Here is an 11,732-nt window from a genome sequence, read left to right on the forward strand (position 1 = left end):
TCGTAAACTTCGCTCAAATAAGCTACATCATTAGGAAAAAAACTCCCACCTCCCCTCGCGGGAACCCCTGTGTAGATGCGACGCATAGGGTGTTCACAGCACGTTTCCATTGAAGGCAGCGTAGGACAGCGGAGGAACGGCGCTGGAACGATGGAGCGGAGCGACGCAGGCATCGAGTTTTATAGCGCGCATAACGTTGAGGGGACGCGCCGGTGCCAGTGCGTCTGCCGCGGCTAAGACGCAACACAATCCAACACAATCCACTTTAATCCAATCCAAATCCAATCCAATCGAATCCAATCCAATGCCCCTCGCGAGAGAGTGTTCGCTATCGGAGAGGAGAGGGGGTGAGCGGCGGAGAGCGAAGCTGGCGCGGCGAGGAGAATGGGGCAGGGGTGGACGCCGACAACGACGACGGCGCCGGATGCAGGGACGCGGCGGGTGAATGAGATGCCTTCGCATCTAAAAAGGGAATGGCCATGCGACCCACTAGCTCATTTCCCGCAACAGAACCTATGATGTCACATGAGACAGCTCTGCGATTGGCGGATGGCGGCAAAAGCAAACGCAAATTAGGCAGAGTTTATAAGCTTGCTGAACGAGCATTTGCGCTTAAATGTAAAAAATGGTGGGACAAACAGTGTAAGTTACGAAAGCACATGTGAACATAGAAGTAGCGATGCGTACTGCTGTTGGTACTGCGGGCACTATGCTTGTTTAGCTGCAGAGAACTGCGCAGCTTTGGTGTCGTCTCAGACGATACTGGCCGATTGATTGACGCTACGTTGTCTTAAGTGACCGTATTTGTCGAGCGAGCACTATGTTTCAGGCAACGATTTTCTCCCAGAACAAGAACAAGTCAGGTTAAAGGAGCCATGAAGAGAAAACAAAAGTTTGTTTTATTCGAAAGATTAGGTGTTTCATAGTACCCCAAGCGCTTTCCCGGAAGCAAATGATGCTTTATTCACTGAGAAATAAGGCAATTTAAGCCAAAATTTTAAATCTCCCGCTAAAATTGCACATTTGGTGACGTGAGCAATGGTGTCACACGGGCCGGTCCATGAAACAGATACTTAGTATGTCGACTCCATATAGCACCCACACGCGGGAGTCGACCGAGACGGCGACCATTTTAAAAATGCTAGTAAAACCTAGTGCACCCGCAGCCCTAGTCATGGAATCGCCTGATCCGGAGAACAAAACTCTCGCCGAGGAGCTCGGGCTTGCATTTAACAACCTCACACCACTTGAACGCTCAACGCTTCTAAGTGCACGAGCGGCAAGAGTTGTGGGATACGCGGTGGACGGGAAAGCGACCATTCCGCGATAGCCACAACAGACGAACGCCCTGCCGTCGGCACCGCTGCCTCGTCAGCGCCGTCGCCACGGACGAATACAGACTGGTACGTATGTGCCGTATTTTTATTACGGTTAATAATAGTTCAACTTCAGTAGCAGTATCGCTTATGCCAGTTGGCCGGTGTCGTGTATGGAAAGCCGTTCGCGCGAGCTCTCTGCTTCGACCAGAAAGATACGAGCGTCAATGCGCGGTGTTTACGGCATTTTTCCTCCAAGGTCAGAGCGCCTCGAACCCGAAAATTCGTCTGCGCGACGGCGAGATGTCGAGCTCGGCCAGGCGGTTGTTTCGTACGCATTGGCGCACACGCTTGCGTGTTCGTTCGGAACTTCAACCGTTTACTCCACCGTTCTTTGTCATAAAAAGAATGTGCAGTATGTTTCACGGGCATTTATCTCGCTATGCAAACTGTAAGCCCTGCGTAACATGCGTTTGCTTTTGCCTGCCTCCGCCAATCGCAGAGCTTAGCCCATGTGACGGCATAGGTTCTGTTGCGGGAAATGAGCTGGTGGGTCGCATGACCATTCCCGTTTTTCCTAATTATGTAGCTTATTTGATCGAAGTTTGCGTTATAAGTGGTGTCGTTATGGTTCTAACGAGGCAATCTTTCGAATGAACCAAACTTGTGTTTTCTCTTCATGGCTCCTTTAAAGAAGGTCAAAAACAAACCAAAGACACAAAACGGCATGCCACGGTATGGTGACGCCATCTAGGTTTAACGTAAACAAACGCGTGAGCACCTCGATGGCAACGCTGCCGTACAGGGTGGAGACACCCTTTGAACGGTCCCGTGCCGCTTTGCAAAATGGCCAAATCGTTGGCGGAAAAGCAGCAAGCCATCCTGGCAACACTGGGCACCCGCTGCGCCGCCATTAGAAAGGAAGCGAAAAGTCTGCGAGCACAGAGTTTCTATGGAGTAACTACCGTCCACCGTCCACGTAATTGCATACGCGTCGTGGGGCAACAGACTCGTGAAGCCGTGGGCGAAAACGTGCAACCGCAACGGCGTTGCTACGACCTGCTTCCTTTCTAATGGCGTCGTCGCGTTCACCACCAGTGTTAGCACCGCTGAATTCTCAGTGTCGTCCGCCTTTTTGCAAAGGGACCGTGCTCAATGAGTCGTTCTTTTCATTTCCCACGCGACCCAGCAACGCGAAACAGATAAGGTTATTCAAACTTCGCCAGTTAACCGCGTTGCGGCGATAATTGTAGCGCGGTTTTGATACAATGACTTGCTTCGGCGGCGAGCGAGCAACCCAAAATGGCGGCGTCAGCGTATAGCCAGTATTCAATAGCGTGGTATGCATGCAGGCAACCGTGCGAGTGCGCCGCCATATCTGTGGCCAAGCGTCTGTTGCCAAGGCGCCGTTGTGCGCCTGGCCCCCAGATCAGGCACCCTTTTTCTCCCCCGCTACAGTGTACTAGAAGAGCAAGGTGTGTCGTTTTAGGGGCCGGGGATGGGGGTCCCTTTTGCGGTGAAAATTCCTGCTGAGGAACTCCTGTTGTAAGCAGCGCCCCTGGCGGCAGCGGCGGCCGCCGCGGTCGCTTCTTCCCGTGTGTTGCTCGCTGCTCGCTGTGCGAGCTCTGATCGAGCGTTCTGGTGGGTGCAGTTAAAATGCAGTGCCGTGCTTTCTGAACCATTTTCTTTGCATTTCACGAACTATGCACTTATCTTGAGCGATTTGCGTGGAAGATTGCTTTGACTAAGTTTCAATGTAGGGATAACCGCCTCGCGGCCCGACTACGGGCGTTGTGATTACGCGAGCCCGGCAATAAAGTGAGACGTCGTGAAATAGCCGTACTCTATCGCCAACGCGCGCCGACAGCGTACGCGTCGACCGGGAGGAGTGTTTGATTAGCGCGCGTTGTACCGGAGGAAAAGTAGACAATAGATGAGGACGCAGGAGTAGAAGTGAAAGTGGAACGGGGAGAGAAAATAATATGCAAAGGCAGGAAGCGGTGGCGGGATGAAACTTAGAACCGCGAGGGGTGTGTGAGAGTTCGGGCTGCGAGACGGGGCGCGCGCCGGAGAGCGAGTACGGCAATTTCCGCGCGCCTTATTTTTGTTGCCGCGTTTCAAGAGTATGGCTAGCGTCACTAAATAGTGACGCTAAGTATGGCAGGGATATCACGACGGCGGCAGTCGGATATTCACATGTGCAGTAGCTGTGGCGCATTGCATGGTTGGTCGCCAGTCTTGGGTAGGGGGGTGGGGGAGGAGGGGTAATTTCACGACACCTGCAAGGCGCCAGCCATGGCAAGGCTCGAAAAATCGCTAAAGTCGAAAACTTTTTCACACCCCTCAATTATATATGGCTGCTATAGGCGATATGTATTTGTCCCCCTTTGTCTCTAAACGTTTTTTTCGGGAGGCCACGAATATTTTGAAATGTAGAGTACACAAGGAAAAGTCCCTTATAGACAGCTGATAATGTCTCCGTTTGAATCCTTAGCTCCCAGATGCGCGGAACGTTCAAATTTACGCTGAATGGTGAATTTACGCGGGGTACACGCTGTAATATGGTGTCCCACGCCGACATCGTTGAGATAGCTGTGCACAAATGAGCTGATCATGCGGACGACGAGGAGCCCTGGGATGTTCCTGCAACGGCAAAAAGAACCAATATGCTGCGCAAGCTTTGCTACGAAGTTGAATGTAGCGACGGCGACCAACATGCGATGCATTCAGCAGCTCGAGAACGCTTTTGTGGGAATAGTTGCGAACGAGAAGTAGACCGAGCACCACGCGGTTCTTTCTTCCTTAATAGCAAAAATGGTTTTTCCTGCGAATTATTTTGTCTGTATACGAAAGCTCCCCTATGCAGTAGAGCTTCTGTTACCGCAACTACAAATTTTTAGCGTTTCAATTAAATCGAAACTCCGCTTATATCAAAATTTTCGGCGGATTTTACAACATAGTGTTAACGAGGGATTACTGATTACCTTCACATCGAGAGAATTCGCTCATTTACCTAAAGAACTTTACTTCTCAGCAGCAGTGCGGTACGCTTCCGCGCGTGTCATGAATTTTTCATGTTTCACGAGAGAAACCAAAGAGATGTGCTAAACGATACAACATGCGTGCATGCCTAAAAGTGAAATAAACAGCAGACAACACGTTTTCATTTGTGAACTTGGTATATTTTGTATACATACAAGGGTATCAGTGGAGACAAAGAGACAAATTTATGAGATAATAAAAGTAAATCGTATTTACAAACTAGTGTGAGGCTCATTCGAGAACTGTAACAATAGGCTCAAATCACCTGAAATAATTGACATCGTCACACGGGACCTAGTTCAAATCAAGTCATGGGAGTCTCTCTACTGTGCTCTTCCTTAACGGTACGCATTTACATGCATAAAATGCTTACACAAATAATAGCGGGAAAGACCAGCCCTTCCAAGCATGCGACCTAGTTACACCTCCTTAGCTTCAGGTGCTTCAGCTGTTCTCTTTTAGACGCTCTCTCCCGGTTCAAAGACTTGGCATAGAAGCGGAATCGTAAAAGTATGTACAACTTCACTATTGCAAGTGTTAGTTCCCGCTCATGGTCGCAACAGCCAACTTTCGGCAACTGAACGCCCTGCAAGAAGGTGGCAAGGTCTGTCATGCTTGATGCGGTGATCTTGTTGTGGCTAAAAAAGACGGTAAACGAGTCCTCCAGAGTTGTTACAAGCCTGGCAAGCTCGCCAGACGGATAAAGAAGGCCACCATGGTCAAACTCTTCAATAAACTCGTTCCATGCATCTGACCAGGCAGATTCCCCAGGAATAGTGAGTCTTTCAGAGCAAGGTCGGCAGTCTGTCTTCTGGATCATTTTTCGGGCTACGTATCCTGCTACATATAGTAGACAAGGCGAGCCGGACTATTCTGGGTGATGTATTCATGGTCCTGCGGTGCAAACGAGTTCATGGCGTGCTCTGCATCCTCAAGATTTCCCACGTCCACCAGCTTGTCCAACTTACTGACGACATCAGGGCAGCTTTTACGGCACGTGGCGTTTACCTCACCGAGCAACGCTGTTATAGTCTGGGCCCCTGGGGGTCACAGTTTCCTCCCTTTGGTGGCCGTGCCAAGTTGTAGAACGCTAGGACATTCAATGTCGCCAGAAACTGTGCTGGGGTTGGGTGATCGTTAGTGCCGTTGAACTGCCTGACGATTCCAAAAAGATTCTTCAGCTTGTCCTGGCTGAGCTTCGATGTGAGTACGTATTTGAAGTTGCAGTCGGCGCAGAGGTAAGCAACAAGATCTAACGTTGACTGCGCAGTCACGCGGAGGCCCTCCGCCGTGTTCGCACTTAGGAACACCTTTTTTCAATCGCGGATATGAACGAGCTCCCATTCGTTCAGAAAAATCAGAAACTCCTTCAAGTATGCGGCGTTGGCAGAGTCCGGTCTCAAACTTGTCTTTGCACAGCGTGATGTCATGATGGCGATCAACTTCGACATCCGCAAAATAAATGCTTCCGTCTCACCCGCAGGTCCATAGACCTTTTCTACTTGGCTGCGGTAAAAATATAGGCCTTTTAATACTTCTTCACTGAAGAGGCGAAGAGCTGGGCCTACCCTCATCTTCTCGAAGCCGTTCGGGTAGAGGTGCAGCCTGCTTATGTGAGGCATGACCTTGAGTGTGACGCTGCTGCGGTCATTCTCCCATGCTTCTTTTATGAAGCCAGCATGCACGTTACCCTTCGGTGTATCGTAGCCGGTCTCTAGAAAGCCATTGCGTACGTTTTTCATCAAATGCGGGAAGTCTGAAAAAAAAAATGTAAAAAGCGGCGTTCATCAGCTGGGTGGAGGCATTTGCACTTGATGCTTGCTGAGGAACCTGAATGCAGAAAAAAACAACAACAACAAAGTTTTATACAGCCTGTTAGAATACACCGAGTAAATAATTATGAACTCGACGCATGACTTCCCATTACCAACGTTACCAGCGCGAGGTGCATTGTGCTTAATAAACGTACCCCTTATGCCGAAAAGCTTCCACATGCTGCGATTCCAGCTGGCAGCATCGCACGTCACACCATCGACAAAAAGGCCCGCCTGCTCACAGAGTAACGTCGCCTCCAGCACAACTTTCGACAGTGCAGCCGCCTTGACGTTGCCCCTTGACGCAAATACTCCCAATATTTGCATCCACTGTCCTGGAAAATGAACACAGTAAAGCAGTATATTACAATTTAACTTAACCGCAGAAATTGATATTGTAACTTAGTTTAATTAGGCAACCGGATATATCGCACAATATCGATCCCGCATGGTGCATCGTCAGTGTATACACCATACCTGTGAAAGGCTGGAACACGACCGCCAGGCCGTGGTCAGCAAGCTCGCCTCCAGAACTCTCTTCTCCCAGCCCTCCGAGGTCGACGAATCCCTCGATGGAGCCTGCGTTTTAATCGTTTAACACGGTAAGGAACAACACTGATTGCAATATTTGTGTGTACCTCAGAAAGACCAATGCTTTATTTCTGTTAATTGGTATGGTAAAATATATGAAGAGAACTTGCCTGATGATTTCACTTCGATGTTCTCGGAAAGTTTCATCTCGTCGAATACTATTAGCCCATGTCGGCTGAAGTCGTCCATTGTCTTTGTTTTCTCACGCAAGGCATCAAAGGTACTTGGATTGAATCCTAAGCCGCTTTTGAAATGCTGCATTGCTTTCCTTATGCAGCTGCGGCCAGGTAGAACCAAGATCTCGTGGCGCCGCAAGTGCTCGTACAGCTGCGGGCTTCGCATACGCATTAGTATGCACTCGAGCAGCCAGTCATTTCGGTACTTCATACCCTTTGTAGACTTTCTCCTGGCTGCTTCAAAGCATGCTCGAACGGCGGCCTGTTGTTTAGAGGGGAGGCCTTTGATTTTCTCTGAGAACTGCTTTTCCGGCAGTTGCTCATTCATCGCCTTCATCTGGCTTATGCTAATTTTTGCTTTCTTTAGCTTCGCCCTCATTTTTTTCAGGTTCCGCCGAACAGCAACTGTGTTGTTCCTAGCTTTTACTCGGTATCTTATTCGCGCAAGCTGGTTAAGAATTAGCTTTCGCTGATACTTGCAGTGAATGCAACTCGCCTGACCATCTTTGACTGTGCGAGAACACTACTTGGAAAAAAAACTTCCCGTTGAAGGATGAGCATTTGCTCGCGACCGGGTGTAGCCCTGCGCCAAGGCATAAGGCCATTCTGTTCACATCGTTGATGAGGGCTTCAGCCTCTCCTGGTGTTGCGACCTCTTTTTGTTGCGACTTTTTACCGTTCAGGTATACGGTAGCAACTGCCCTTTCATCCTGTCTTGAACCTGCCACTTCAACTCTTACCATCTTCTTGAAAGCTATTCTGCTCTCCTCTCCAGAAGCATCGGACTCACATTCGCCGTACTGGAACACATTTAGGCAGCTGGGAAGGGTGATTTTGGGCCAGGACTGGGGCATTTTTAGGTTGCCGAAGGATACCCTTTGCCTTTCGGCGACCCAAGCTTCTTCACTTTCCACGTCTTGAGTTGGTTCCGCAGAATTTTCCTTTTCGAGGCGCAACCCTTTCTGTCGTTTTGCTGCCGGTAGATGCTGGTCGCACAGGTTCCTTTTTTTTCTCTTCCTAGGAAGTGACTTCGTCATGTAGCTTGGTGCGTCAGGAAAAATCGTAGGAACGGCATCATTTGTAAGCAAAGGCCACTCTAGTTCAATTTCCACGAGCTCACCGGTCACTGTTGTTTGGAATTTCCGCTTAATAAATTGGGGTTCAAAGTGCCTCTCACAGACAACGCTGCCTGCGTCTAGTGGCCTGTCAACTCTTTTTATATTCCTGGACCACAATTCACGGCGATCGGGCTCCACGGGCACCCGAAAAAGCAACCTTTTTTCTTTGCATGATCGCAGTCCGCTGTTGCAGAGCGGCACAAAGCAAGAGCTGACCCTCTTATCCCGGCGCCTTTCCGTCATTTCGTGCACAAATCACACTCCTGAGACTTTTCTCACACACTGTGTTCAATTTCCAACGATAAAACGATGCGCGAAACGGCTGTAAGTTTCTTGCACCAGAACGACGACGCAGATACGCAGTCGCAGACGACAATAGGCCGAGGTGGCAGATCAGTTCGACAAGTATCGTCTGTTACATCGCCTGTGAAGATTTTTATACATTTATAACACTAAAGAGTCTTATATATCCATTTTATTGCATCACGTTTCATAACACATGTCAAATAACGGGAAAGAGCACTCTTCGGAACAATCAAAGTGAAAAGGAGCCCGCGTGTCGTCTGCTACCAACCCGCGGAGCAAGCAGGCACACCAAGCGGCACAGCGCCAGCGGGCCGTCGCCTGGCAACTCCTGTTGCAGCCAGCGCCACCTACAATTTTTCATCGCAAAAGGGACCCTCGCGTTCCATTGGTTTTCTCCCCGGACGACACACCTCTACCTTCTAGTACACCATACCTATGCCTTCATGGCGGCCATGCAGGATGCAGCCTCGGGCCGCGAGTGACCTTGGGTTCCCGTGCAATGCGTGTGCGAGTGATTCGATAGTCAGTTGTGCCGCGATAGTGTGGTGGTTAGCGATAGCGTTAGTTACACGAAAAGTCACGACTCCGCTCATGAGTGTGACAACCAAATCTGCAATTCAACCCCAGCCTCCGCGCACACCTACGAGCGAGTGCGAGTCGGCCATGGCACAAAGGTTGCAACCTGAGCGCAGTGGTCCGCTTGACAGCAGGAACTACTGCATCATTAGCAAACTGTTGCCCTCTGAACACAAAGTAATACCTCGACGCCAAGTGTACTTGAGTGCAGCACAGTACGATCTACCTACCGCCAGACGCGTATGAAGTAGCCCCCGCAGATCGGCTGATTGCCAGCCGCCGCGCTCTGACGTCAGACGTGAGTTGTTTTGCTGGGTGTGAAACATTTAGCGCACGAGAAAGCCAGCGCTAAATCTGTGTACGCGTGAACCATTTCTCCAAAGAAAGTATTTGGTTTCTGTACTCAACCACGTATTAAAGGGCACCTACCAGACAAAGTCGTGGATGCGGTGCGCGTGCACTTGGGTCGACATCCGCGGTGGCAGCCAAATGCAGCGTCGGACTTATGCCGTTCGCCGCCGCGGTTTCATCCTCCGCGGATTCGAAGTGCTCGAGGGTAGGAAGAGCGCCACCACTTAATGTGAGTGCGAATAATATTATACCTGTTGACGCCACTACCGATAATCGGTCTGAAACGCAGCAGACGACGTGCGCTGGTGTTTCTTTTTTCTTCTTCTTCGAGATGCGGGCGCAAAGAGCATGCGCTGGCACGGTGGCCACCGACATGGCGGTTTTCAGTGTTGCCAGGCGGAGAAATCGCCCGCTAAACATTTCATTGAATACCGCCTATACGTGTCGCCACCCTGTACGGCGGACGCGTGAGTCAAAGGACCCGAGGCTGCAGGGCTGTCTGTGATGTCATTGCGGACCACAAAAACACACGATTTAGAGGGGAAATCAAACTTTTACCTTAAATTGATTAATTTCCCGGTGAACAAAGCGTCGTTTGCATTCGGACAAGCGCTGGGGGCACTATAAAACACGAAATCTTTCGAATAACACAAGCCTCACACTGGAAGCTGCTGGAAGTTCATAGTCTGGCAGGGAAAGTTTTTTAAGCGTACACTCACCTGAAGTGTGTCCCAGAAGAATTACAACAAAACATTTTCCCGAAGCCGCGTGTGTCCGAGCTGGGAGCCATAAGTTGCACACCTCTTTCTTGAGACGACGCCACTTCTGCCACCTCGACTAAATTCTGAAGGCGTCATATCACCAATACAATGTTCACACTAAAATCGCTACAGTGAACGAGAAGCCACCGCTGAGAGCGCAACGAACTTTCCAGTTTTCTTTCACACACACTACCAGCGTTATCGCTGCTGACAGTAAACCTACTGTAGTCGCTGGCACAGCTAACGACAGACGTCGACACGGAAGGACGGTTTCAGCTAAATGTAATACCACAAAAGAGGAAACGGTTTGAAACACAGCTAGAGCGCATTCCCGGTGCAACACGGCTTCCTGGCATGGAGGCTTCCCGGCATTCACTGCACCCCAGATTTGAAAATTTGAAAATAATCAGTAAGTTTCATTTCAATTTCTTCCACATGTAAATTTAAAAAAGATTTGCAAACTAATTGCAGAATTCATAATAATTTTGTACGGCTTTATTAGCAAAACCTACTCTTCTTTTTGTGTGCGGTCCTAAAAAACACCGCCTTCACGATATTCCCTTCCCCACGCATAAGCTTCGCAAATCTGCCACAGCTTCGCACTTGTTTTGTTGTGTAAAGCAGCCGCCTGTGGCGCTAGTATCTTACCCCCTTTTTGGCGCGGTTGTTTGAATGTGGAACAACGAGCTGCAATGATTGATAGCGGTTCTAATCAGGAAACACTGTTGAGACTGGATTTTGCCCTACCTGATAAGCATCCGTGTAAGTGTGACGCCGGCATTCAACGAAAGATTTATGCCGGTGTGCAGTCAGTTCGTTAGCAGCATCGTGCGAGTATATCAGTGCTTTGCTATAAAACAAAACAACTTTGCTATAAAATGTGTCAACATTATACCAACGCTGCCTATTTGAAGATGAAACAAGGGTACATATAGACGTTCAGTTTGTTTTAAGGAATAAAGAGTTTTCGCGCCTGAAAGTGGATTAGCTTGAGAAAGCAGCTTGCCTCGATTAAAACGAACAGCGACTGCTTTCGTACGGGTACGCCGTTGCAGCGCAGCGCGTAAGGTGAAATATACTTTGCAAAATGTTTGTGTGGGCGTGTGTGTAGAGAAGGGGAAGCACTCTGCACTACCTCTGCACCAGGCCAGAATTCTTACGCAATATGCATACGTGTCGAACAATTTCAGAGCTTGCCTATTGGCCACTATTGCAAAACGCATCTAACATGCTCAAAATAGGGCAAAATTATTTTATAGAGCACCGCCCAGGCCTAAGCGACGCGCAGGCGGAGATTTGGAAGAATAATTGTGCGGTAAGTCGGCAAGCTTTACGCCAATTCACTCCGTACGCCTGCGAGCGAGTACATGTGATAGCAATCACTTACCCCCTACCTACATGCAGAGCGCCGATATCGATTATAGGCTACTGTTTCGCGATTCCAGTGCTTTGGGGACGTAATGATTTGGAGTAGATGCACCTAGCACTGAAGGTATCAGCCAAAAGATTGCGTGCAAATACCTCCTACGTGCAAATCACCGAGATTCTAACTGCGCCAGCGCTGCGCTCCCCTCACGACAAAAGCAAACGTGCAGCGAACTTTCGCAAAGGCGTAGCGACGACTTGAGCAATACGTAGCGGTGCGCGCAGTTTGTCAAAGCACGCATCCTGGGATCCAAAG

General features: G+C 49.4%; 1 long non-coding RNA gene across 1 annotated transcript; it reads right to left on the reverse strand.

The window, feature by feature from the left end:
• Nucleotides 1–5,639: 5,639 nt before the first annotated feature.
• On the reverse strand, nucleotides 5,640–10,411 carry LOC144145045 (uncharacterized). The gene is made up of 4 exons (XR_013317407.1): nucleotides 10,010–10,411; nucleotides 6,650–6,751; nucleotides 6,328–6,507; nucleotides 5,640–6,188 (listed from the first exon to the last, which is right to left on the reverse strand). It is a non-coding gene; the product is annotated as an uncharacterized LOC144145045 (long non-coding RNA).
• Nucleotides 10,412–11,732: the final 1,321 nt, after the last annotated feature.

The sequence above is a fragment of the Haemaphysalis longicornis genome, unplaced genomic scaffold, assembly GCF_048455015.1.
Source record: "Haemaphysalis longicornis isolate Haplotype H1 unplaced genomic scaffold, Haemaphysalis longicornis Haplotype H1 scaffold_7, whole genome shotgun sequence".
Classification (NCBI taxonomy): Eukaryota; Metazoa; Arthropoda; class Arachnida; order Ixodida; family Ixodidae; genus Haemaphysalis; species Haemaphysalis longicornis.